This window comes from Centroberyx gerrardi, chromosome 23 (genome assembly GCF_048128805.1).
Source record: "Centroberyx gerrardi isolate f3 chromosome 23, fCenGer3.hap1.cur.20231027, whole genome shotgun sequence".
Classification (NCBI taxonomy): Eukaryota; Metazoa; Chordata; class Actinopteri; order Beryciformes; family Berycidae; genus Centroberyx; species Centroberyx gerrardi.
This window is the reverse complement of record NC_136019.1, coordinates 6,891,505-6,917,092: the sequence shown is the minus strand read 5'-3', so window position 1 is coordinate 6,917,092 and position 25,588 is coordinate 6,891,505. Positions and strand designations below refer to the sequence as shown.

General features: G+C 40.8%; 2 protein-coding genes across 2 annotated transcripts in view; one reads left to right on the top strand and one right to left on the bottom strand.

The window, feature by feature from the left end:
• The window catches only part of LOC139913354 (E3 ubiquitin/ISG15 ligase TRIM25), a 148,266-nt gene that overhangs the window by 16,445 nt on the left and 106,233 nt on the right, over nucleotides 1-25,588 (bottom strand). The window lies entirely within an intron of this gene.
• Nucleotides 22,537-25,588, top strand: part of pea15 (proliferation and apoptosis adaptor protein 15) — a 51,444-nt gene continuing 48,392 nt past the window's right edge. The window contains exon 1 of the mRNA XM_071925389.2: nucleotides 22,537-22,733. The gene's annotated coding sequence lies outside the window, so the exon portion shown is untranslated. The remainder of the gene's footprint in view (nucleotides 22,734-25,588) is intronic.

Genomic DNA, 25,588 nt, shown 5'->3' with positions numbered 1-25,588 from the left:
CCCGTTCAGATGCCAGTGTGAGGAGTGGCGGTCCGGGGCGAGCGGCGGCGACAGGTCCAGCAGCATCATGATACCATAACGCTTTTCAGATGTAAACAAATTCACGGGGCCGTCGGTGGGGCATGTGGAATGTAAAATGAACGTTGGGATTCACCCCTTGCGGTTGCTAAATTGAGTGTCGGTGTTTGCTCTGTAGACGTTTTTGAACTGCCTCAGTCAAGTGAGTGTTAGTGTAATAGCTTCATTCAAAAGTCTAATCCAATGGAATATGAGTCAGGGAGAGAATGGGAATTTCATTTGATGGGTGCGGGGTTGTTCAACAATCTGTGATGGTTTTGTTGGTTGGAATTTATATTTACGCGAATTTATACTGGTGCAGCATGAGGTCACCATGAAAGATACTCTGTTTTTCAGGAAGTAAAAGTAATGGGGAGTTCATTTCATGGGGACTTTAAAGAACTTTTTGGGGTTAAATAGTTTAAAAGATACAAGTACGTAACAGTTTTGCCAGCTGGAATGTCAAATCTCTGATGCTCCGTGTCTCCGAACTGCGCTCAAACCCAGATAGAGCATTATAATTCCAAACTCATGAAGTATAGACATTGTGTTTTATCTTTTATTATTAAAAATGTACATTTCCAAAACCACATAAACAATTATATGCAGTATTTACAAAAGGACACGTGACAACATTTAGATGCTTGCACTATTCCTGAAGGCAAGGTGAAAACAAATGAACCAAAGAATAGTAGTACAGTTGTAGAAATCTCACATTGCAGTACTCCTGCAAGGCTGTGCGGTTCAAAAAATAATTTTGTTTTTCTTTTCAGTCATCATAAGGTGCATGGTCTGGCAAGTGTTTTAAAGATTAGAGGTTTGTGTTACAATATGCTTATTAAACTCTATATAAAACATTTGAGAAATAGGCTAATAGGCAGCAGTGGCTGTTGCAGTACGAGCGGAGGACAGTTACAAGATAGATGCAGGATTACATACACAGCAAAATCATCAGTGTTAATTTAAGTGTGAGAGTGTAAAAATCAACACATGCCAGTGTTAATATGAGTCCAGTGAACAGTTATGACACTGGAAGGTTTCACATCTGCTACGTTCAACATTCACTATCTGTCTAATCATCAGGAATGTTGATGTTTAACACAGTGATGTCAGATTGTCTGTGCGGCTCATTGATATTCATTCATGCATAATGAGCGGTGTGTATGTGTGTGTGCATGTGTATATTTGCACTACCAGTCAAAAGTTTGGACACACCTGATTGAATGTACAATGTTTTTCATTCCCTTAAAGCCATTTTGATCTAAAGGCTTCTGCTTAAATGCTTGAAATTTGTTTCTTAGACAAATATAAATAGTGAAGTTGATCCTATGTATGAATTTCTTTCCAAAGCCTTTTGCCTTTCCATCAAGGCAAAGGGCGGCTACTTTAAAGAATCTAAAATATAAGATAGTTTTGATTTGTTTAACACTTTTTTTGGTCCCTGCATAATTCCATTTGTGTTATTTCATAGTTTTGATGTCTTTACTGTCATTCTAAAATGTGGAAAATAGTAAAAATAAAGAAAAATGTGGTGTGTCCAAACTTTTGACTGGTAGTGTATGTATCTATGCAAGTGTGTGACCAGGTGACCTCCCAACTGTTGCACCTCTGAGGTAAACAGCACCCTCCACTGGCAGTTGCAATACTGGCACCCAAGGGCCCTGACAGGTGGCAACACTGCCACCCTGCTCACATTTTCACAAGTCCATCTTTTACTTCTCTCCCCCCTCTCACCCTCCTTTCACTTCGACTGGGAGAAGATGAATGATAACAAGCGTCCATATTATGTGCCGAGGTCATTAAACTCTGTGTGTGTGTGTGTGTGTGTGTGTGTGTGCTGTTGCCACGGTGACTGGAAGGTTAACTCCATCAACTCAACAGTCACTTCATCAGGCAAGAAAGGCAACATGGCATGAATGTGGAGACAGCCAATCACACTAACAGTAGAGGAATCGACGAGGGTAAATTGAATGTAAATGAAGCAAATTAAGGCGATCAGTCAATTAAGACAGATTAACTGCTTGTGGTGACATCTATATCCTTGAAAACAAAGCTCACGTCCCACGGTTCAGTGAAGCTCGCCGGTAATTTTTCAGTCTCGGAATATGTGTAATGAACAGGCACAGGCCATTTTCTCCTGCACTTCTTTTTTAAGGATGTGCCACTGCGATCAATGAAGCGATCCATTATCCATTATATCTCGAGTCATTACTGCTCTCTCCCCCAACGGCGACGATTGAATCGCGGACAAGATGGAGACCTCCGTGTCTCCGCGGGGCGACGAAAGGCCCACATGTTGTGCGTCACCTCCTCCGCCGTAGCAGAGGGTGAGAATGTGACACGTCTAACTCGGGGTGCTAATGAGATCTAACGCTCTATCACAGGGAGGGGGAGCGGGAGGGGGAGGGGTGGAGGAGGGGGGGGTGTAATACGAAAAAGAGAAAATTAGGTGAGAGCGGGAGAGGGATCGACAAGAGAGGAAAAGTCGCAGAAGACGAGGAAATGAAGGGAGAATGGGATGCGAGGCCGATATACAGGAAGAGAAAGAAAATAAGGAGCGTAGGATATAGGGGAAATTGTGGCCCGTGTGACTAATAACTACGCAGTGATTAATAAGTATAATAAGCGCAGAGTAATTACGCTCTCTGGAGATAAATGGGCTCTGAGACTCTACAGGACAGTGGAAAACACTCACACACACACACACACACACACACACACACACAAACTGTCAAACAGTACTTATTTCACAATCATCATGCTTACTGAGCTGTCATACTGCTGTTTTTATGGTATAATTAATTACATACTTTTTCCACTTTTTTTAAATCTTTTTTTCTGCCTTATGTCTTTATTCCTTAGCTTTTCGACATTTCACCCTGTTTCTTTTCCTTCTCTTTTTCTGTCATTTACTTATTTTCTACTTTTTTCCCCTTTATTTATCAGTATTATTTTCATGTATTTATTTGTTAATATTGTTTTGTTTTGTTTTTTAACTCTTGTTTGGGTTTTGTTTCTGAGTTGCCGTTATTACTGATTTTTTTTTTGATCACTTGTTGTGTGTTTGCTTTCGTTAGTATATATTATGGATATTTTGTGTGAACTACACTTTTGTGCTAAATAAAACCAAAATAAATAAATAAACAATGCAGCTGTAAATATAAAAAATATGCATCAGAAAAGTCCATATTTACAAGATAATACTTTTTTGTCTGTATTTTTGTCCAATGCCTCAGAAGACGTAGTCTAGCCGTCTTTTACACGGCTAATCGACATATAATTGCTCAGTGGGAACCGAATGTTCAGAACAGAGTGAGCGAGCACTGCGCTCCACTGCAATCTCACTTGTACTTTCTCAAATCAACCTGCTGTAAAATCTACTTGCTGGATTGAGAAAATAAAAGCAACCATGCTGGCACTTTTCATTCCAAAAAAAAGAGACAATTTAGAAAAACGGCGCCTACTCTTCTGATTACACCTGTTCTATGATTGATAGCAAGCACACTGTTACAGCAAATTGTGGTACGGAACTTTTTAATAGGTAGTCAGCTAAAGTCCTTGGTCGGCATAATTATCCAACTTTAAAGCTGCACAAGCCAACGTTGCACGTTGGTGGTTCCAAATGGCAGCAAGAGGAAACTGTTCGAACTTCAATACCCAGAAAATATGTAACATGAGGTCAGTAAACGTCCCACAGCTCGCTCATGTTCACCGACCGGCCGGTCTGTGATGCTTTATACCAAAGGAAACCAAAGAGACGAGAGAGGAGAAGAGCTAACATTGGTGAGTCCAGCTTTGTAATTTCCGCTTAATTTTCGATTTCCTGTGGGTGAAGAAGTGTCCGTACCTGACACCGGCTGGGCAAAAAGAGTGAATCTACAGCGTCTCAGTTAGTGTGGATGGGACGCTCTTCTCTGTTGCAGCCCCACTTAGTGCTTTAGGCTGATAAGACGGGTGTAATTTTACATTAAAACTTGCAGAGTGCAGCTTTAACAGAGTGGATTTTAGAATGATTGAATAATGACCTAAAGGAATTTTTTTTTCTCCCCAAATAGATATCAAAAAACATGGGAAAACATGACTCCACTTTTTTTTTTTTTTTTTTTTTCTTTTTTTTTTACTTGAACTAAAGGTTTCTACAAGTCTGTTTTTCGGAATTTCTGAAAAAGTTGTGATATAAAATGTTTTGATCCAACAGCAGCGGCATGTAGAGTTTTGGAGAACTCCGTGCCGGCCGCGCCCCCCGCTGGGCGCGCTCCGGCCCCGCTGCTCGCTCCCCCTCCGTCCCACGCCCACGGTCCGTATGCTGGCATAAACGTTGCTAAGCATCACTCTGCAAGGCTGGCACTTCCCCCGGTTCACACACACACACACACACACACACACACACACACACACACAGTGAACACAGACTCGTGAGCACAGACCGATGAATACAGGCAAACAAACACACGCATTCACAATTTAAAGTGTGCTTCAGTACATGCAGACACACACAGGCACGCACACGGATAGATACACACACACACACACACACACACACACACTCTAAGGCATGCACAAGTAAAACAATACATAAGAACAGGCCCACAATCATACAAAGGGGCAAAAAAACAGACACAGAAACAAGAGTGGAAGCACAATGCATACATATTCACATGCAGAAATACTTACACACACACTCTCTCAAGCGCAGACACACACACACACGCACACACACACATCTCTCTTGGTAAAGTGATGGGTTGGCACTGTGCACCAGCTGAAACACAGGGCAGCCTCTTAGCTCTGGTGTCCAAGCAACCAGAGAGGGCAGAGAAGAGTGTACACACACACACACACACACACACACACACAAGCAAAGACAGACGTATGTTTCTTTGACGTGCAATTTTACATTATTAACAGTTAAGTCTTTGACATTTCCACATGTCCGTGAAAAGGGCATGTGCCACTGCTACGAGCGCGACGATCCTTCAACTGCTGTCAAGCGTCACGCGTCTTGCAGGCCAGTTTGACTCGTCTCAAGATTCAATACTTCATTCCCCATGTCAAATAAAATGACTGGAATTTACTTGAGTGCAGTTAAACCTGCAATAAGCGATATCAGACCTCATAACCAATCTTGAATCTCATGTGTGCTGTGTGGAGATTTCATTGAGCCATAATGATATAAACCAATATCCACACAGCAGGCAGCTGTGTTGCTGTTTTCTCCTCTTTTCTAAAGCTTGGTGTCAAATTCCGCTCCGGAACGAAGCTCCTCCCGGTCCATTCAGCGGCTTTTCATTTTTTTCTTTACTAGCTTGTCTCCTCCCTCGCTGTTTAAAAGCGCCGCTCTCCCCCTCCCATTCCTGAAAAAAGTTCTGGTAATGACGGAATCGATGAAGCGAGCGAGTAAACTTGTTAAACTAGTAAACGTGCTACCTCCCTCTTCACTTGTCATTGTGGGACATGTGACCTTCAGCAGGAGAAAGATCTGTCAAAGAGAGACTGGCAACCGGTGACACTTCTCCGTAGGTACGTTTAGCTTAGCTGTTAGCCTTTGTCCTTCAAGGCCTCCGTAGTGCGGTGACTTTGCTGTACTTGTGGTTTCTGTCGCCCTCTAGTGGTTGGAAAATCGCTTATTGCAGCTTTAAAACATAAAACCAGCAGACACCATCATGCATTAAAGACCCCATGACATGGCATCTTTACTTCCTTGATTTGATGCATTTCCTGTTGAAACAGGATGTTGAGGCGGGACATAATGCAGTGAGGGATCATTCAAAAGTCTAAACCAATGGAATATGAGTAAGGGAGAGACAGGCAGTTTCATTGTCCAGGTGTGTAAGAAATAGGGCAATTTTACAATACATTTGCATTGCATATTGGTAAATAAATACTCAATTTGTACTACTAAGATTTGTTTTTACTTCTTTCCCACTGCTGGAAACTGGCAGCAGGCCTTGCAGATGGAGCACGGTGCTGTTTTTTTCCCTCTCTGTCCCCAACCGGTCCGTCTTCCAGCCCTCGCCTGTTGAGTTGTTTTATTTTTTTTGTCGAGGCGGTGGTTTGTGTGAGGTCGGCATTTTCTCCTACCGCTGCCTGCATGGAGCCAACATTTTCTACAGGCTGCGTACTCGTGTTTTCTTTCCAAAAAAACGCTTCATTTTAGTAGCTGGGTGAAAGGGTGAAATGCAAAAAAGGGCTTGCCTAATTAGCAATTCTTTTTTGCCCCTTCATTGTTCATTTTACAGGCATTTTGTGAACATTCAAGGGCATTTGTCCCCCTATTGCCCTTGTTTATTTCTATTACTTCTGCCATACATGTCCATGTCAGTACTACGACAACATTTAGGCGCTGTCAGAAACTATCGATATGAAGCGGCTCTTTGACAGTTGGCTGATGACTGGAGGATGGGATGTTGCTTAGTAACGGAAAACCTGACAGACTGACTGATCAAGCCTCAAACCGAACAGTTGGTGTGTGTAGGATGGGCATACCAAGTAAGTGTGCATGTGTGTGTGTGTATATTGAGCTTAATAAAATTGCTCCATCCACATTTTTGAACCAAGGACCTGGAGAGAGACAGAGGGAAAGAGAGAGAGAGAGAGAGAGAGAGAGAGAGAGAGAGAGAGGGAAAATGAGAAGGAGTGAGTCAAGGGGTTTACCCAGTTTACGATCAAAATGTGTGTGTACAATCAAGAGATTGAAGCAGATGGTGATTCAATCAAGAGCACACAGTCGGCCAGAGCCCCATCTATTACCTCCTTTCTGAACAGATTTTTTTTTTTTTTTTTTTTTGCTCAGAGCATCTTTTGCCCAATCGACTTGTCCGTTCAAAAATATTTTATCCATGTTCTGTCAGTCAGATCTCACCCAAACAGCTCAGAAACGTCTCAGATTAATATTCACGTGGCTCTAAACTACCCTTACGAAAGAAAAAGTCCCATGTGAAAATATGCATGTGAATTCAAAGACAATGTTTCTTTAACGTGTGAAAAATTCATTTCACATGCAAAACGCATGTGAATTTTTCACACGTTAAAGAAACATTGTCACATCTTGTAACGGCAGGTGACTACTTGTGAAAAAAAGAAGAAAAACACATTTCACCTGTGAATTGAAAGTACAAACCGTCACATGTGACGTCGGAAGACAACTTGTGAAAAAAAACTTGTTGACGTGACGTGAAAACCAACGTGTCCAAAACGCACACATGCTTTGAATTCGCATGCGTATTTTCACATGGGACTTTTTTGTCAGGGTAGATCGGATTCAGTTAGTCTCTCAGTCTCACCCACGATTTGCAAGGATATTTTCTAGATTGTGAGAAGCCTGCCATTGCCTAGTTTTCTAGATTTACAACAATCTTTCTCGTGATCTCTCAGATGAACGTTGAGACTCTTTTCCACCTCTAAATCTCGCAGCTTCTCACAGTTTATTTCGGTTCATGTGTGAACCGAAAAAAAGGGAAATCCGCACTCTCAAATAGATATCTCGATTGATTTATTTTACGTTTCAAACAAAAAAACATGCAGCTTGGCAGACTGAGACGACAGCGTTTCGCCCGAAGGCTTCGTCAGGTCATTCAGGTTCACGTGTGGAAAAACATCTAAAACCACATTCAGGCCTTTGGTCTTTTCAAGAACCAGTTAAATAGATGCACCCCCCTCATCTAGCTGCACCATTTCACCTTCTGTCTCCACACAACTGAACAATGCAGCAGCCATTTTGTGCTGCGGTTAATGAGCTGGAATCAATACCTCAGCAGGGCTCCGAGCAACAGCTAACGCAACAACCTTGTTAGGCCTTAATTGGAAATTGTAATTGTGTCCTGGCTAACAGGCCTTGAGGGGAGAGTTTAATTAAGAAACTGCTGGTAATTGATGCCAATTATCATCGTACGGGTGTCTCACCCAGACCTGGTCCAGCCCAGCGGGGAAAAGTTGGAAGCGCTGACGCAGATTCCACAGAAAACCGGGCGAAAAATGACTCAGCGCCAGGGAAAAGATTTAGACCAGTGACGTGAATCTTCAGCAGGAGAACAATCATTTATTTCCGTTGTCTTTCCTTTCATGTAACCATAACTGTATTTGTCTTTGAGCGTTACAGAAGGTGGATTCTGTGTCTCTTGAGTTTGTGTTTGGGACTGGAGGAGTAACTGGCTGACTAAGCGGAGAGACACGCAGTCTTTCTCAATATGCGTTGTTCTTGCGTCCTCCATGACGCGCTTCACATAACATCTAACGCCCAAAGTACGATTCCAAAACAAAAGGACGGAGGACGGATAAAGATCCCTGAAGTTCACTTTCCGGCCGAGGATGCTTCAGATGGTGAAACTGCCGACGAGAGCGAATGGGAAGCCCCAAGATTCACTGCGAGAACGACGCATCGTGTCCAAAACAGGTGGGAAAATGAGCAGATGTGCGTCAGTCACGCAGCCCGTCTCGAACTTTAAGACGCATTCGGTCTTCTCACTTTCTTGAGACGTTCGTTCTGTCCGAGGCAACCTGCTGGGAAGATCGTTCTCCACAAGAAAGCGAGTATCGACTCGCCGTTCTTGTGTTTAATATTCACTTAAGGTCAGGATGTGTCGGTCTGAGCTCCATCTCCTGCCTTTCCCAATCCTTATTTTTATGCTTACTGTATAATGAGTCATATAATTTCATGCGTGCACTGCAAACAACGTCAAAAATTCTGCCGGTGAGGAGAGATAACTCCACTTGTTTCCAATGCAGCTTCACTTGTTTCAGGAATTTTCTAGAAATGAGTGTCAGTATCTTGAAAAAAGTCAGAATAAGGCAGATCACTGTGCTACTGTCAAGAAAATGACACTTGATTCTACAAAATACTTGAAACAAGTTGATTTGCATCGGAAACAAGTGAAATTACCTCACCCTATTGGCAGATTTTTTAAATTGTTTTAAGAAAATTACGACTTTAGGACTCAATAACAGACTGAATGACTTGTTAAGATGTAGATTTTCTTTGCAGCGTGATTTGCACCCTCAAAAACATCCATTCGTTCACTCATGCTCACCGCAGCACCGGGGGAATGTCATCAGGATGCAATTAAACAAACCTCACTGCTAAACGGCCAAGGAGTCACGACTGCCTGCAACATCAGGACACATTTAAACTTTTAGACTTGGCTGCAGTATCCGTGGGTCAGGAGAGGGCAAGCCAAACCCTGCATGACTCAAACCAACCAGAGGGAACTTGTGTATTTGTCTCTTGAGCATAAAATTTAACATAAAAACAAGGAATGACCTGTCGCTGTTTGGCTTCTGCCAGAATGTTTTATCAAACTGACGACAATTCATGTTTCAAGTTCAGCCAAACCTCTGTGTTCAGTTGGAGCATTTTACTGTATGTCACCAGGTTATGTAATAAAACACATTTTGGGAGCAGCAAAGCAGTTAAGTGGATATTCCTTCTTTTTAATGGTGATTTTTGCTTTCATCCATCTCAGAATTGTTATTTTAACAGGGTTATGAACAAAAGTTGGTAACGTGGAGAGAAAAAAAAAAAAGATATTCCGTCTTTTTAAAGTCTCCTGTGAAGAATTTCTTATTTTTTTTATACTTTATTTTTATTATTTTAACAGGATTATAAACAAAAGTTGGTAATGTGGAGAAAAAACAAAAAAAAAACAAAGAGGGGAGTAGTTTGCCAGGAATTTTATTTTCTTTTTTCCCATTTTTAAACAGACAGTTCGCACTTAGTTGAAAGAAAAAGGGATTAAGTTGTCACCCTCTCAATTTACCTGCAATATACTTTCCATTTGTCCCAATAAGCCTCACATTTGTGAAAGTCAAACATTCCATACTGTATTATACAATCAACTATATTCATCCACTGGCCAAGAGTAGGAGGTTCCTGTGAATACATTTTTGAATGTGCATGAAACCTCTCCTGTCCTTTTCCTGTTTGGCCGGGAGGAAACTGAACAGTGAGTTTAACCAATGGATCAACTGTCAAATGTTATATTGGAAGCATCATCTTGGGAACTTTCCTCTTGATGGAAATCAAACAACACACATGGAATTATGCAGTGACCAAAAAAGTGTTAAACAAATCAAAACTATCTTATATTTTAGATTCTTTAAAGTAGCCGCCCTTTGCCTTGATGGAAAGGCAAAAGGCTTTGGAAAGAAATTCATACATAGGATCAACTTCACTGTTTATATTTGTCTAAGAAACAAATTTCAAGCATTTAAGCAGAAGCCTTTAGATCAAAATGGCTTTAAGAGAATGAAAATCATAGAACATTCAATCAGGTGTGTCCAAACTTTTGACTGCTAGTTTATATTTGATTGTGTTTTGATTTAATCAGGCGGTCTAAGTCTGTCTCTTTCCCTCGCTGGTGAGTGTTATCTCGTTGCTTAGTGCGGTTTGTCATTAACACTCTGAGTCGCTAGTCTCCTGTGTTTATAATGGGGTCTTCAATTGATGCCCTGAGCTGCTGGTCTCTACTTAGTGCTGTTTGTGATTAGTGCTCAGTCTCTAATTGCTGCTGTCGGATCAGTGTCATCTTGGGAGAGGACACAGGGAGGGAGGGACTGAAGGGAAGGGAAGGGGGGGGCGAGGTTTGAGAGCAGGAGAGAAAAAAATAGGGTGAAAAATATCTATAAGGCAGGAGGTGAGCGATGGCTGCGGGGAGCAGTAATGGCAGAGTGATAGATGGGAGAGACACTGGCAGAAAGACAAGGTTGAAGGGAAGGAGAGGCAGTGGAGTGAGAGAAAGATGCGGCTCCACAGTGTTTTTTGACAAAATGTTGTTTTTTTTTCCCATTAAATAAACCGACCAAGGGAATCCTAAGGGCAACCTGTGATGCCTTATTGATGCCATCTGTTCACTTTGATCTCAAGAGGGGAGATTTAGATGAAGAGAAGACGACGGGTTAAAGGAGGATTTAAGCCTTGAGGTAGTTGAGATCATGCAAGTCGGTATTAGGAAGCTGTTAGTAGTTTGTACAGTTAGGTTATGTTCACACTGTAGGCTTTCATGCTCAATTCCCTATTGCTGCTTATATCTGATTTAACTGGATGACTGTTCATATCTATTATAGGATCTAACCCATGTTCAATACCAATATGAGCATCAAGTCATTCAAGTATTTCCCTTTCCTCAATGCTAATTATGACAGCTGTCTCAGGTGAATGATGAAAGATTTACTTATTGTCATGGCAACGCTGACAAATTCCAATATGAGCATTCAAAACACAATTTGCATGTAGGTCGCATGCCTCGGGATCAGTTTTTGAGGCACATATCCATGTGGTTCACACTGCAAAAAATGACAAGCCGTCCAGTGATTTTAACTTGTTTCCAGATCTATCAAGCTTATTTTGTGATATTTTTAGTCAAATTATCTCGCTGCACTGGCAGATAGTCTTGCTGGTTTCAATAAGTTTCACTTGATACATGCCAATATGACTTCGTTCAAGAAATCATCGTAAAACAATGAAGACAATTTTGAAACGTGAAACTTTCTCCAAGACAATTTCAAGTAAATGTCCTGAAACAAGTTATATTATCCTGAAAGAAAAAGTCACATTTGTTGAAACCGGTAAAATTATCTGCCGGTGCATTAAGATGATTTCACAAAAAAATAAATAAATCCTAAAATAAGCTTGATGAGTCTGGATATAAGATAAAATAACTTAACAAGCTTGTCAGTTTTTGCAGTGCAGATTAGCATAGAAAAAACAATTAGAAAACATCAAATCTGTGTCACATGTGAGGGAAAATATCCAGAATTTGGACACTTTGTGCTGCAGGGCGAGTTTAGCTTTAGACTGTACAGTGAAGCCAAAACCAGGGGGAGAAAGGAAGAGCAGCAGAGTGAGAGATTGGACCGAGCAGAGTGCAATGACTCTGCATTTTCATTGTTTCTCTTTCCATTGACTCATCCCTCCAATAAGCACAGCATTCACAGTGAGAGAACACTCCCTCGCTCTCTATCTGTCTTCTTTCTTCCATTCTTCCCTTTTTCTTTCTCCCTCTCTTTCTGCCTTCCATTCACGCTTCCTCTCTTTCTTTTCTTTTTCTTTTCTCTGCCTTCCTTCCCTCCCTCCCTCCCTCCTTCCTTTCTCCCCAGCTGAATCCTCAGACTTGTTTTGTTTTGGATCACTTCCTCTCTGTAGCTCTTTCTTCTGCCTTGCACTAAACGAGCTGGTCTTGTGATGGGAAACAACAACTTCCCTATTAAAGTCTCTACTGGAAAACACACACGCATGTGCACAGTACACACACACACACACACATATACAAGCATACACATACATACATGCACATGCATACAGAGATACAAACAAACACACAGATTAACATAAATACACAGGTTTACAAGGTCAAACAAAAAAACAGATTTATGCTGTGTGTGTGCACGCGCATGTGTGTGTGTGTGTGTGTGTGTGTGTGCATCCTGGGGATGTGGCAGTGCCTGTCCTCATTGACAAACAGGATCCTGCTCTAGCACAAAGCCATTAAAGCAATGTGAAGGCTTACACTCACACACGCACACGCATGACTGTGCACACACACACACACACACACACATACACACACACACACACATATTTCTCATGCAAACACAAGATCCTATAAAAAAATTTCATCAGATCCATATTATTGACTGCATACCAAAAACTTGAACAGTGTTTCATGCTAAAACCATATGGGCCAAATTACTGCTTTGTTTGAGTGTTAAAAGTCTCTATACACATACACAAAGGTCATTGTAGTTTCTTATATCAAAGAGACTTTGTCATGAGTTTTCACTTGTTATCAACTTTTCTTCCTCCTGTTTAATAACATAAGATAAGATAAGATAAGATACTTTATTGATCCCCTTGGGGAAATTCAGGAATAATATATTACAATGGAAGGATTGTGAATGTAAGTTGAGGATACAAAACACCGAAGGAACAGACTTGGTTTCACCGTTTGATGATGTATTATATGGACTGTATTGAATGTTATATTATCATAAATAATCCAGCTATCTCTATTGTTATATAAACGTACTCAATAGGGCGGAGAAACAGAGTTGGCAGTGTGTTAATAGGCTCTTCAGTATCAGATGAAAGTATTTCACCAAACACTGAAAAGCTTCATGTTTAAATATTGGCATTTATCTCTACAGCAGCATAAGAATACAATGAAGTGAACAATGCTTTTTTGCTATCAGGCTTAATGACTGATATGGCTTATCAACAGTCATTAGGAAACAGACCATGTTGACCAGAGTCATGTGACTTTACATCAGACCTTAGATCGGGCCCAAAAAAACAAGCCCAACCCTACCTGAGCCCATACACGTACTGTCTGAGCCCGGCACGGGCCCGTCCCATTGGCTGCATTTATGGGCCCCAGCCCAGTTTAAAACCGAAATTTTCTTAGTAAATTGGCTGTTTATAAGTAAACTAATTCCGAGTTGTTTGAATGACAAAAATCTGTTCAGAATTACATGCGGGATCTTACTGAATAGCCTACTTCCTCTCGCAAAGGACTCGCAAAGCAAGTGGTGCCATAGGCAGCGAAAACCCGACACTTACATTTCAAATCGTAATCTTTGATTGACTAGTGATAAAAACATAATTGACACAAGGAATTAACAATCAGACTTTGCAGATTACAGAGAAATTTGAATGACAGAAATCTGTTCAGAATTACGCACAGGATCTTAATGAATAGCGCAACACGGATGCAAAACTTGTTTCAGTTGGTTCAACAAAGCAGCCTTTGCGCATGCCTATAAATATATATATATATATATATATCCGGGGCCTACATATAACATTCTGATTATCACACCAAATAGCTTACTTATATCTGACCACGAGGAATTGAGGGGAAATTCCTACCCGACCCGGCCCCGACCCACGGGTCTCAGGTTCGGGCAGAGAATCAAACATTACATACACAACTCCACAAATTTAATATCTTCAGGAAAGCAACGGAAAGCATCTGCATGTGCTGATGATGCTCATGTATTTACATGTATTTCCACTGGGTCCTTGTTGAAGCCGATGGCCTGTAAGTTTCTGCTCCTGTTGTTTTTCACTGCAGTAAGATTGCTTTTTCCATTTCACATTTCTCTACAGTTCAAATTGCATGTGGAAGCATTTCGTGAGCTAGTACTGCAGCTGTTACCGCATAGACCTTACGAAATGTGTGTTAGCAGTGACATTAGTTGTTAAGTTGTAGTAGTGAGCTATTATTGGTGATTTGATTGGACTTTTCAGTTATATTTTCAGGTTGGTTTTCCAAACTTGACAATGTGGTGACTGTTGTTTTGTGGGTTTTTTGTTTATCAGCTTTGTGACCGTTAGCTGTAGCCAGTCGCCATGTTGGTTTTGTAGTATCTAGACAGCTTGTTTGGTTGAAGTCGAGAAAGTGCAAACGTTTGTTGGATTTTGTATCTTGAAGATCATAAGCAAATTTGGCAAGCATGTAACTAGGGTTAGTTTTCACCTGTTTAAACATTACTGCATTTACCACAAGATCTCTATAAGGCATTATTGAGACATTTTAGCTCTGTGGTGGACTGGTGACCTGTGAGGGGTTTCTCCTGCTTTCTGCCCAATGTACAGTGAGCTGGGACAGACTGCAGCCCCCTGTAACACTGACAAGGATCAAGCAGCTGGAGAAAATGAATGAATGAATGAACATTTTATATCAATCAATCAATCAATATATCAATACAGGTTGTTGCAGAATCAGAACAATGCAATTTGTCACACAGGTTTTTGAGAATTTTTTTGAGAAATGAATCCTTGTTAATAGAGAATTGCTTCAGACTCTACTGTGTTTTATCACTATACTCATTCACAAGTTGGTATATCATGGTCTGCCTGTTTTTGCGTGGCTTTGAAGTGGCTTCAAGCATTTCCATAAATCCCAGCATGCCACTGAACGCATCGCCTCCCAGGCAACCAAACAGCATCAATAAATATCTCTACATTACCCACTGAGAGCTATATGAATATGTGACATGTGAAGTATGAGATATAGAGTAAAGCACGCTGTTTTTTTCTCTCTGTTCTTTGGTAAACACAATACATGGCGCTTTGTTTATCCCCAACTTTGTCTAAAATTTAATTCAAAAAGTAGAAAACAACATACTTCAAAAAGAAAGCTTAACCACAAACATACTCCCATGTGAAATACGGTTACTCTATGTACATAGAGACGTTTGAAGCCATAAAAACACAATAATTCTGGCCTGTATTTGATTTATAGATAATACATGAAAACACAGGAGCCATGAAGAAAAACAAAACAAAGGCTTTGCATCTGTTTTTGAGTTTTACAATGATGAAATGATGTCTTTGTCTGTAGGCCTATATCTGTGTCTGTATCTGTGTCAGTCCAAATAGCTTTTTCTGTTGCTCCAATGCAAATGACTGTGCGCTTATTTGCATACATTGAAAACAATATGCCTATTGTTTTAGTGAAACCAGCTGGTGATCGGGTTCCATTTAGCCGGCTGCAGGTAGGGGGAATTTAGACTGTTGCTGCGTCTTGTTGAGCGACTAGTTTGAACATAATTATATTCAACAACAAGCACAACCTGAAACAAAACACTTTTCCTGCTTAAGAATATGAATATAAAACGTTTTTCTTTGATCAGAGAGGTTCCTGCTTCTAATAATTACAGTCTTAAACAAAATAATAATAATGATAATCTTTATTTATATAGCAATTTTCAAAACAAAGTTACAAAGTGCTGCACAAACAAAATAAAATCACAGTGCTTCACAATCAAGAGAGATAAACGCACAAAGAACAGAACAATAGATCAGTTAAAAGTAATAAAAGAAAATATATAATAAGAAGAATAAAACACTAAAAGCAAAAAGTTATAAACAAATCCATCCATAGGGATAACAACAAATGGAATAAAATAACAGGCAAGGCAATATAGGATTAAGAAATGAATAGAGGTCAAAGGTTATAAAAAGGCCTTATGATAAAAGTAAGTTTTAAGAAGAGATTTAAAAGATGATAAAATGAACAACTTGCAGTATCCTACTTTCTCCTTCATATAACATTAGTGAGACAACAGATAAATTGTGCTTCTCTATGTCTCTCTATATCATTCTAATGATGGTTTTATGATTCTACACTCAAAGGCAGGAAATGTGTGTGTGTGTGTGTGTGTGTGTGTGTGTGTGTGTGTGTTTGTGCGTTTATGTGCGTGTGTGTACTCCCATTCGTCTGTGTTTCATGCTAAATTATGACAAATCAATTGAATTGGCCACAGGTGAACTCCAACCAAGCTGTAAAAAAAAAAACGTCACAAGGACATTCAAGGGACTTTGGATGCAACATAACTCAATTTGGAGAGTCCCTGCAAAAGGGGTTGAATACTAAACAATTCAGCCTTTTATTTTTAATTAATTAGAAAAAAAAAAAAAAAAAAAAACGGTAAATTTAAAAATCCACTCGAACATTATGGGCTTTTGTGTGTAGATCAGCAACAAAAATCTTAATTTAATCAATTTTGAATTGAGGCTGTAACATTGTAAAATGTGACCTAAGACAAGGGGGTTAAATAAGGCACTGTGTGTGTGTGTGAGTGTGTGTGTGTGTGTGCGTGTGTGTGTGTGTGTGTGTTTAAAAGGGGAGTTCATCATTGGCTTGGGGTCACGAACTCAACAACAAAAGTCTGATTCATGTCCAAAGATCCAGAGATCGGCCTCATCATGGGTTACTGACCGACAACAAAATCATGACTCTGTTTTTGACATGCAGTGAAGTCACAGATTGGACGTCTGAAGGTCATGAGACTCACAACAAACTTCAGGAAATTTCCAAACCACGAAATCCTGCCCCGAGTGACTCATTTCAAACTCATGCAGTAAGTAAGTAGCCTACATCCCAGACCAAAGTCCAACAGCAAATGAAACTTCTTGTAAATGTCAGAATAACTTCATATTATGTACAAAGAAAACACACAAATTGCATTAGAAATATATTTTATTTCCTTGTTGGATGAAGGAATATTGTGGCTATAGTGACAAAGTTGTACAGTTGTACTTATACAGCTACAGACATAGCACACACACACACACACACACACACACACACACACACACACACACACACACACACACACCTGAGGTATGTCTCAGTGGCTTCATGTGTGGTTTTGGCCCCTTCAGTCTCCAGCGCTGCACCTGTGAGCGCGGAACGTCCGGGGTTTAGGTTACACTTAAAGACTTTTCACAACAGTTAAAACAGCTGTGCGTTTTGCTGTGCCTCCCACACACACACACACACACACACACACACACACCTGCATTTCTCAAGACTTCCATGGATATGAAATGGCAGGACCAATAGGCCTAGTTTAATAATGAAGGAAAAATCCACCATAGAACACTTTAAAACTGTTGCTATTGGTGATGTATTTAGCATTCCTGGATCTACTTTGTTGTTTGCTGGTGTGTTTTTCTTATTCCAACAGATAACTGGACAACCATAGACAATATGACGTCACATTGAGATATTTCCAGCAGCTAAAATGGAGTTTAATAGGAGGAAATTTTTAAGTTATCGAAAACATTAACGGTAAACGTCAGGTTGTGGTGTCAGTCCATCAGAATCATACAGTGAGTAATCCATCGTAGAAGAGGCAGAGAGACCAATTCCTCCACTGACAGCAGCCTCAATAGACCAGAATGCAATGCAGCCACAAGACATGCTGTGTTTTGAGTAAAACTCTCGCTCTTTTGCTCTTACTATCACTATAGCTATGACTCTCTCCACGGACACTATAACCAACAACTGACTGGAACAAGTTCAGGCATGTTCTCTAGAGGCTGCTGAAAGGCATTTTGGGAAATGTAGGAAATCAGTAACTGAAGTAGAAGTAGATGAGGCACGTTGAGGGAAAGTGGGTTCACCAAAACAGTAAATTACAACATTTAAGCACAAAATAACTCCTGGAATGCATTGAACATCACAGATTGATGATACATAACAGTATAAGAGTATCTTCCTTTAATATATGATATGATATGATGATGATATGATATTATCTTTCCTTTAAATCCTCAGACTGAGATCACTCTGGATACAGGTATATTTAGTGGTACAGGAAACACACATCCTATCAAAATTAAACTACTATCATTTTTTTGAGATTCTTTATGCAATAGATTAGTGGTTCCTAAAGTACAGGGACCCCCAGGAGTGCTTGAAGAGATTCAAAATGAGGAATAGTTTCATTTCACTGTTATTTCACTCTCTAGATGTTAGAACAGTAAAAATAAATTAGGTTTCACTGCTCCTTCCCCTTCTAGAGTATAGACAGTTCTGCAATTCTGCACCAAATCATAACTAACAAGCAAAAAATCTTTTCTTTGTTGGCACAAAATTGTATCAAATGGGGGTCTGTTTTCTAAAAAAATTTATCTATTTGGGGGTCTTTCACATGAAAAAGTGTAGGAATCCTTGCTATATAGATAGCTCAAGTTTATTCCTATAAGTAGAAAGTGGCGCACTCTTTGTACTTTGGGAATAAAATGGATCTATTTCTTGTCTTTGCAATCTCTAAATTTCATTTTTGACTGTGCATGTGCATATTTTCTACCTCTTATTATACTTGACTCACTTAAATCACTAATATTCCCATGACACTCCTATAGGGACTTATACTGTGTCTGGTGGAGTTTATAGTGATAGTGAGTCATATTTAATGGTATTTTATCTCCTATATTCCCATTTTATTCGTACAGTATTTCTATAGGGACGTCAGTGTTGCTGTGATATTTGTATTGGATCCATTTCATATTTATTATAGGACTACTACAGTGGGGCTTTTTAATGAGGGCAGAGGAGAGAAAGTGATGGACAGTTTAACTTCATTTGAGAGATCAACAGCCAGCAGCATAGCTCATGTTGGCAGAGTGTCACAGCTGAAAGAATGGAGTTGGGGGGAGTTGAGGAGGTGATGGTGTTGTGATGGAGAAAGAGAAAAGGGGGAGGGATTTGCGGACCGGATAGCGCGGTGACATCAGCTTCGAAAAATGTGTGTGTGTGTGTGCGCGCCAGTGTCTGAGAAGCAGCGGAATCAGAGGAGAGGATGAAAGAGAGAGGTCTCACTCTGCTCCCATTTCCGAGGACCACAAATGTCACTGCATATCAGAGCAGGGAAAAACAGAACCAGAGTTGACTCTTGATGGAAAAGTTGTGATTTGGACTAAATTACGGACAAGCCAAAAGTGCTGTCATGATCCTGAGATAAAATGTAGGGCCTATGTTTTTGAGATGAGCAGTTTTTGAGAAAAACAATGCAATGGTAACAGCATTATTCGTGCGTATGCCATATTGGCATGAGGCAAAATTGCAGGAGAGTGCATGTGTGTAAGGGTTAAAATAGCCTAATAATCTAATCTAAATGTCCGTTTTGCTGTCACCAACTGATACCATACAATAGTGATTCAACCTGCAGGCAATTTATAAAAGCTTTTACATTTGTTGTTCTAAACAATGATTGGTCCCTCTTTCCCAGGAAAAATCCTCCACTGTACAGGAAGTGATGTGTTTTATGTTTACGAAAGCAACAACAGTGGTTTGTTTGGAATAAATATTAGAAGGTAGAAGTCGTCATTAGTAGGCTACAGTATGTTGGGCCAGAGTCTACATTTCATGCAAAACACCAAAGCAATGATCACTTATCACCAAAGGAGTCGCCAAAATCAAGAAAAACAAAAATTTTGCGGATTGTCACTTTAATGCGCACTCTCGCAGACTGGTGTGTTTCCCTGGTGATGTGTCCATGTTGTTGAAATTGCAGGGGATTGTGGGAGACATGTGCTTAAAGAGTAACTAAACTCCAAACCTAAATCTGTATAAAGCCTGACAGGTAAAGTTGACATGAAAAGGTAAAACGTATGCTTTTGGCTGAGTACAACAGGTGGTAGTGGTATGGAGATTTTTTCCTATCTTTAATCAAGAGCGTGGTCTTTCAATTTGAGAGCATGATTTATTGATTTCACGTTCAGATTTTGTAATGCTTTCCCTCAAACCCTGTCCTCGCACTCAAATATCTCCTGCTTGCACTTAGATTTGCTCTGCTTCTGCTCAAACTGTATGCTTGCACTCAGATATAATGTTGCTTGCACACAGATTTCCTGCGCTCCAGCTTCAGCCCTTCTCCTCGCACTCAGGCTGCTTCTGTGCGCTCGTGAAACGTCTGCTCTCGGATTTCTGCTTTGCTCTCGGATTTCTGCTCTGCTCTCGGATTTTTTGTGCAACAACCCTGTCAAAATTCCCCAACCAATAGAATGCCAGGTGTAGTGTTGACCAATGAAATGATCCCTGCCTCGTTGCGGGTGCGTTCGCTTTACTTCTTAGAGCATCCCGTACGGGCGGTTACTGTTTAACCGGGTTCATCCACTCCCGCCCTCCGGGGCTTTATTAAATACGACTTTTGGAATAAAAGGACAGTTAATGTATATACCAGCGCCTGTACTTTTTCTTTTACTATAATAGCTACATAAAATAGTAGCCGTATAGCACACCGGCCTCCCGTCGGATACCTGCAAGTGGGGACGTGTTTACCGTATTTCCAACATGTGAAACCTTTCTGATAGAGCAGACTTTGACACAGCAACGGTAAACATCATTTGAAGAGAAGTATATATACACAACACACCAATTGCGTTTTTAAAATGTAGTTGCTCATTGAATTTACTTTTGTTTTCTACTGTCTTAATGTGTTAGCTGGTTACTTTTGCTGTTGGTACTTTTCCCATTCCTAAACACTAAAATACAGGAAAAAAATGAAACACGGCGGCGTCCATTTTGTTGTTAGTTGCCTAGCAACAATGTTCCCATAACGTACAACACTTGAAAGCCAAGCATATTATCATGGATGTATTCTTATGCCGCAAATATGACTTAACCAATTCAATTTGAAGGAAGTAATAGCACCATTAAAATAAAAAACTTACTTGAGGTCCTTGACTTTGACGGTCCATGTTGGCCAGCGATCCGCGAGACTCCCGCTCCCGAGTCATGAAGGTGACGTCGTTTTCTCCTCTAGCACACCGACGGGAGGCCGGTGTGCTATACGGCTACTATTTTATGTAGCTATTATAGTAAAAGAAAAAGTACAGGCGCTGGTATATACATTAACTGTCCTTTTATTCCAAAAGTCGTATTTAATAAAGCCCCGGAGGGCGGGAGTGGATGAACCCGGTTAAACAGTAACCGCCCGTACGGGATGCTCTAAGAAGTAAAGCGAACGCACCCGCAACGAGGCAGGGATCATTTCATTGGTCAACACTACACCTGGCATTCTATTGGTTGGGGAATTTTGACAGGGTTGTTGCACAAAAAATCCGAGAGCAGAGCAGAAATCCGAGAGCAAAGCAGAAATCCGAGAGCAAAGCAGAAATCCGAGAGCAGACGTTTCACGAGCGCACAGAAGCAGCCTGAGTGCGAGGAGAAGGGCTGAAGCTGGAGCGCAGGAAATCTGTGTGCAAGCAACATTATATCTGAGTGCAAGCATACAGTTTGAGCAGAAGCAGAGCAAATCTAAGTGCAAGCAGGAGATATTTGAGTGCGAGGACAGGGTTTGAGGGAAAGCATTACAAAATCTGAACGTGAAATCAATAAATCATGCTCTCAAATTGAAAGACCACGCTCTTGATTAAAGATAGGAAAAAATCTCCATAGTAGTGGTGACATCACCTGGCACCAAAGACCAGCCAATAGTAGATGGCCAGTTCAGTAGCATGCTTTTTACCATTAGATGTCAGGCTTTACACAACTTTAGATTTGGGGTTTAGTTACTCTTTAATAAATGACGATTGGACTAATGATTTGTAATAAGATCACAAATAAGTTTGATCTCCGCTCATTATGAGGCAACTAGGTGGGTTAGTTTCGATAGGCTACTTTCATTCTTTGCAATCCTGAAATGTTTTTTATAAATTGTTTTACTGTTTGTTTACTGTTTACTGATTAAACGCCAATAATAGGAAAACAATCCACAAAAACTTAAAGGATTTTGTTATTTTCACAGTTTATTTTTGCTATGGAGTGATTCCTGACTTTAGATAGACGATCTTTGGCGGAATCAGACAGCCGCGCTTAACCGGGACAGAGAGAGAGAGAGAGAGAGAGAGAGAGAGAGAGAGAGAGAGAGAGAGAGAGAGAGAGAGAGAGGAAAAGGCGAGAGAGAGAGAGAGAGAGAGAGAGCGGGAGAGAGAGAGAGAGAGAGAGAGAGAGAGAGAGAGAGAGAGAGAGAGAGAGAGAGAGAGAGAGAGAGAGGAAAAGGCGTTTCCACGTTTTCACGACCCGGCGAGACAGTGGACGGGAAAGCAGCAGACACGCAGAGAAGAAGACGAATCACGAATTAAAACGGCATATCTCTATTTTCTCACTGTAAACACTGACAGTTCAACCTCACCCTCTCGTCTCTTCCTCCTCTATTAGTGGTCGAGTTTCCCATGCCGGTGAAATAAAACACCACATCACTGATATCAGCTATAAAGTGAACCACAGCCCGAGCAGAGCGGACTTTGGCTGCGCGGCTGTCCTCCTTTAGGTCGGCTAGAAATTACATTTGCACAGAGCTTGTTTCGGTGAGATCCAGAGGAGATTATCTCCTGCACACTCCGCATCTCTCCCCCTCTACAGCTGACTCATTTTCCTGCGCCCGGGGTGAGTACATCTCCATTTAACTCCTTTTTTTATTATTACTATTATTATCTTTTGCTCTTTCGTGCAAAACTGCGTGTGTTTTCTCCAACTGTTTGTCATTCCCTATGCTGCAACAAACCTCCGGGGTGTAGTTCATTAACCCGGCCGTGCTTGGAGTCGGTCAGCCTTCCCCATTCATGGATATGGAAGTCACCTCTCCTCGCATACCGTTACATGATGGCTGGGAGGAAAAAACTCGCCTACTTTACTGGCTGCCTGTAGCCTAATTCTTGCTTTCTGTTCTGTTTTGCCGTCAAATACTGCATTGGGAATGAAGAGACTATATGCTCATGAAGTTGAAGGATTGAGGCGTTTATGGTCCTCCTGGGAAAAAAAAAAAATTTGATTTCACATACTTTAAAATATGTTCAAAATGTGTTTCAAAATGTTCAAAAAATGACCAAAACCACATTTTTCATAGTTCACATTTCATTCAACATACATTTTGGACACTGGAAATGCGTGTCGTCCTGTTGACAGCGTATATTTGAAATTAGGCAATGTCCAAAATATAATGTGGCCGCTATACTATTCCCAAATGAATCCCAATAAACATTTAAAAAATACATTTTTGTGGCTATTTCAGTATTTGAAACACATCTATAAGCATATTCTGAAGTATGCAGGCTGTGTGAAATGTGTTTTTTCCCACAGCTTCGACACGATTCAGTCATGAACTTGACCGTCGGTGTCAAGTTGGTGAATTTCCCATTCTCCACAGGGCATCTGATCCACTATTGATTAAACCAACTGAATCGGCATTACGTGTCGCTTTGGGAATTTCACCGATCCAGTGTCCGTTACTTCCATTTGAAATTCTCTATAGCGATAAATCACCAGAAATTCCTATAATATTCCCATAGAGACTTACAGTGCGTCTGCGGTACCTAAGAGTGATTTTATATCCTTTATCCTATGATACCATTATAATATCCATATAATATTACTGTAGGGACCCGCCGTGGTGTTTTTGCAGTATCTTTATCATATTTATCACTGCAGTTCTGTTTTTTCGCAAGGGTTTTGCTGTTGCTCACGCGACCGAGGCCAGACTATCTGGAATGTTCCGCCTTTCCACCCGAGCCAAATTCAATTCAGTGTGAGGGAAGAGGCGATAATAAACCACCGGCGACCACCTGTGACCGTCCCGGTTGACGGTGTGTCCATCTGTGTGATGTGATGTGTGTGTGTGTGTGTGTGTGAGAGAGAGAGAGAGAGAGAGAGAGAGAGAGAGAGAGAGAGAGAGCGGATGGAGGGGTGTGGGGTTATGAATGAATGTGTCTGACCCACCACCGCTTTCAGTTCATGCGCAGGATGGGTGTGTGTGTGTGTGTGTGTGTGTGTGTGTGTGTGTGTGTGTGTGTGTGTGTGTACTCCACTCCCTAACGACCAATACTCCTATAATGTTCCTAAAGAGACTTTTTATCTCCTACAGTAACACTATAACATAATATTCCCATATAATATTATAGTTAATGTGTTATATAGAAGGATTTATTATAGCATTATTATAGTCCTTTTTTGAAAGACCCTTAACTTAAATCAGTTTGATACTACTTACTATGATGTATGCTATGAATTTATGATTTAAAGTTAAAGTAAATTTATGTTTATGTTGACCTAAATTGGCTGGTAAACTCTTAAATGCAAATAAAATGTTAGTTAAACAGAGTTTTGGTGGGTTTACCCTCCACTACATCCATGATATTAATGGGAACCATTGTATAGGAAACTCCTCTTGCCCAACAAATATAATAGCAATTATGAAAGTAGTGTTATGGAATACACTGTTGATTTGTCAACAACTACATATCACATAAACCTACCACTGTGCTTGAATTTTTGCATATTCCAGTGCACTTTGTGACACAGAAGTCTGTTATTCCTCGGTGTGGTTTAGGATTTCCTTTGCTTGGCATTGTTCATCCACATCCTCCTCCTCTCTTCTCCACCCTGCGAAACACTTCAGAGTGTGTGACACATGTGTGACAAGTGTCACTGCGTTTCCGGTGAGGCTGCATTCCAAACACATTACCCCTGCAGTATGCATGTTCACAGGCAGGTTCCCAATAGAATAGAATAGAATAGAATAGAATAGAATAGAATAACAGAAACCTAAACAAGGCTAGTTGCAGCAATACAGTGGGATGTTGCACTTCTGACATGCATGCACTGAGGACAAGATGAGTGTGTGTATGTTTTTGTGTGTGTGTGTGTGTGTGTGTGTGTGTGTGTGTGTGTGTGTGTGCAGCCTTGACTCAGCTTTTTGGGAGCTGCTCTCCTCTCCTCTCCTCTCCTCTCCTCTCCTCTCCAGTGTGATATCCATCGATCTCTGGGCTCAGAGGGAGGGAAAAGTGGGCACCGCAGCAGAAATGTGCTTCCTCCCTCTGGTTCACTTCCTGTGTGTGTCTGCGGTGTCGGCTGTCCCGCCGCTGGGGGGGGGGAATGGATGTTTGTGGTTGACTGTTTGCAGGCACCGAGTCAAACACAGTTTTCGGGAAGATCAGTGTTAAACCGGTGGAATTCGAAACTTCCAAAACAAAAGCAAAACAAGACGTTTTTGAACAAAGTGGGCACTTTTGAGTCCGTTTTTTGCGACCGACTCCCTCATCAGCAATCTGTTTGTTGGCACACATTCCGACTTTATACACAAGTTATGAAACATTACACATAGAAGAGAACAGGACAGAAAGAAAACAGAGCAGGCAGAATAGAATAGATGTAACTTTATCATTTAATGGTATCCTCAAGAAATAACTCAGTAACTCATAGATTCTGTTTACAATACATCTTCACTTTTCCTAAGAATTTAAAAA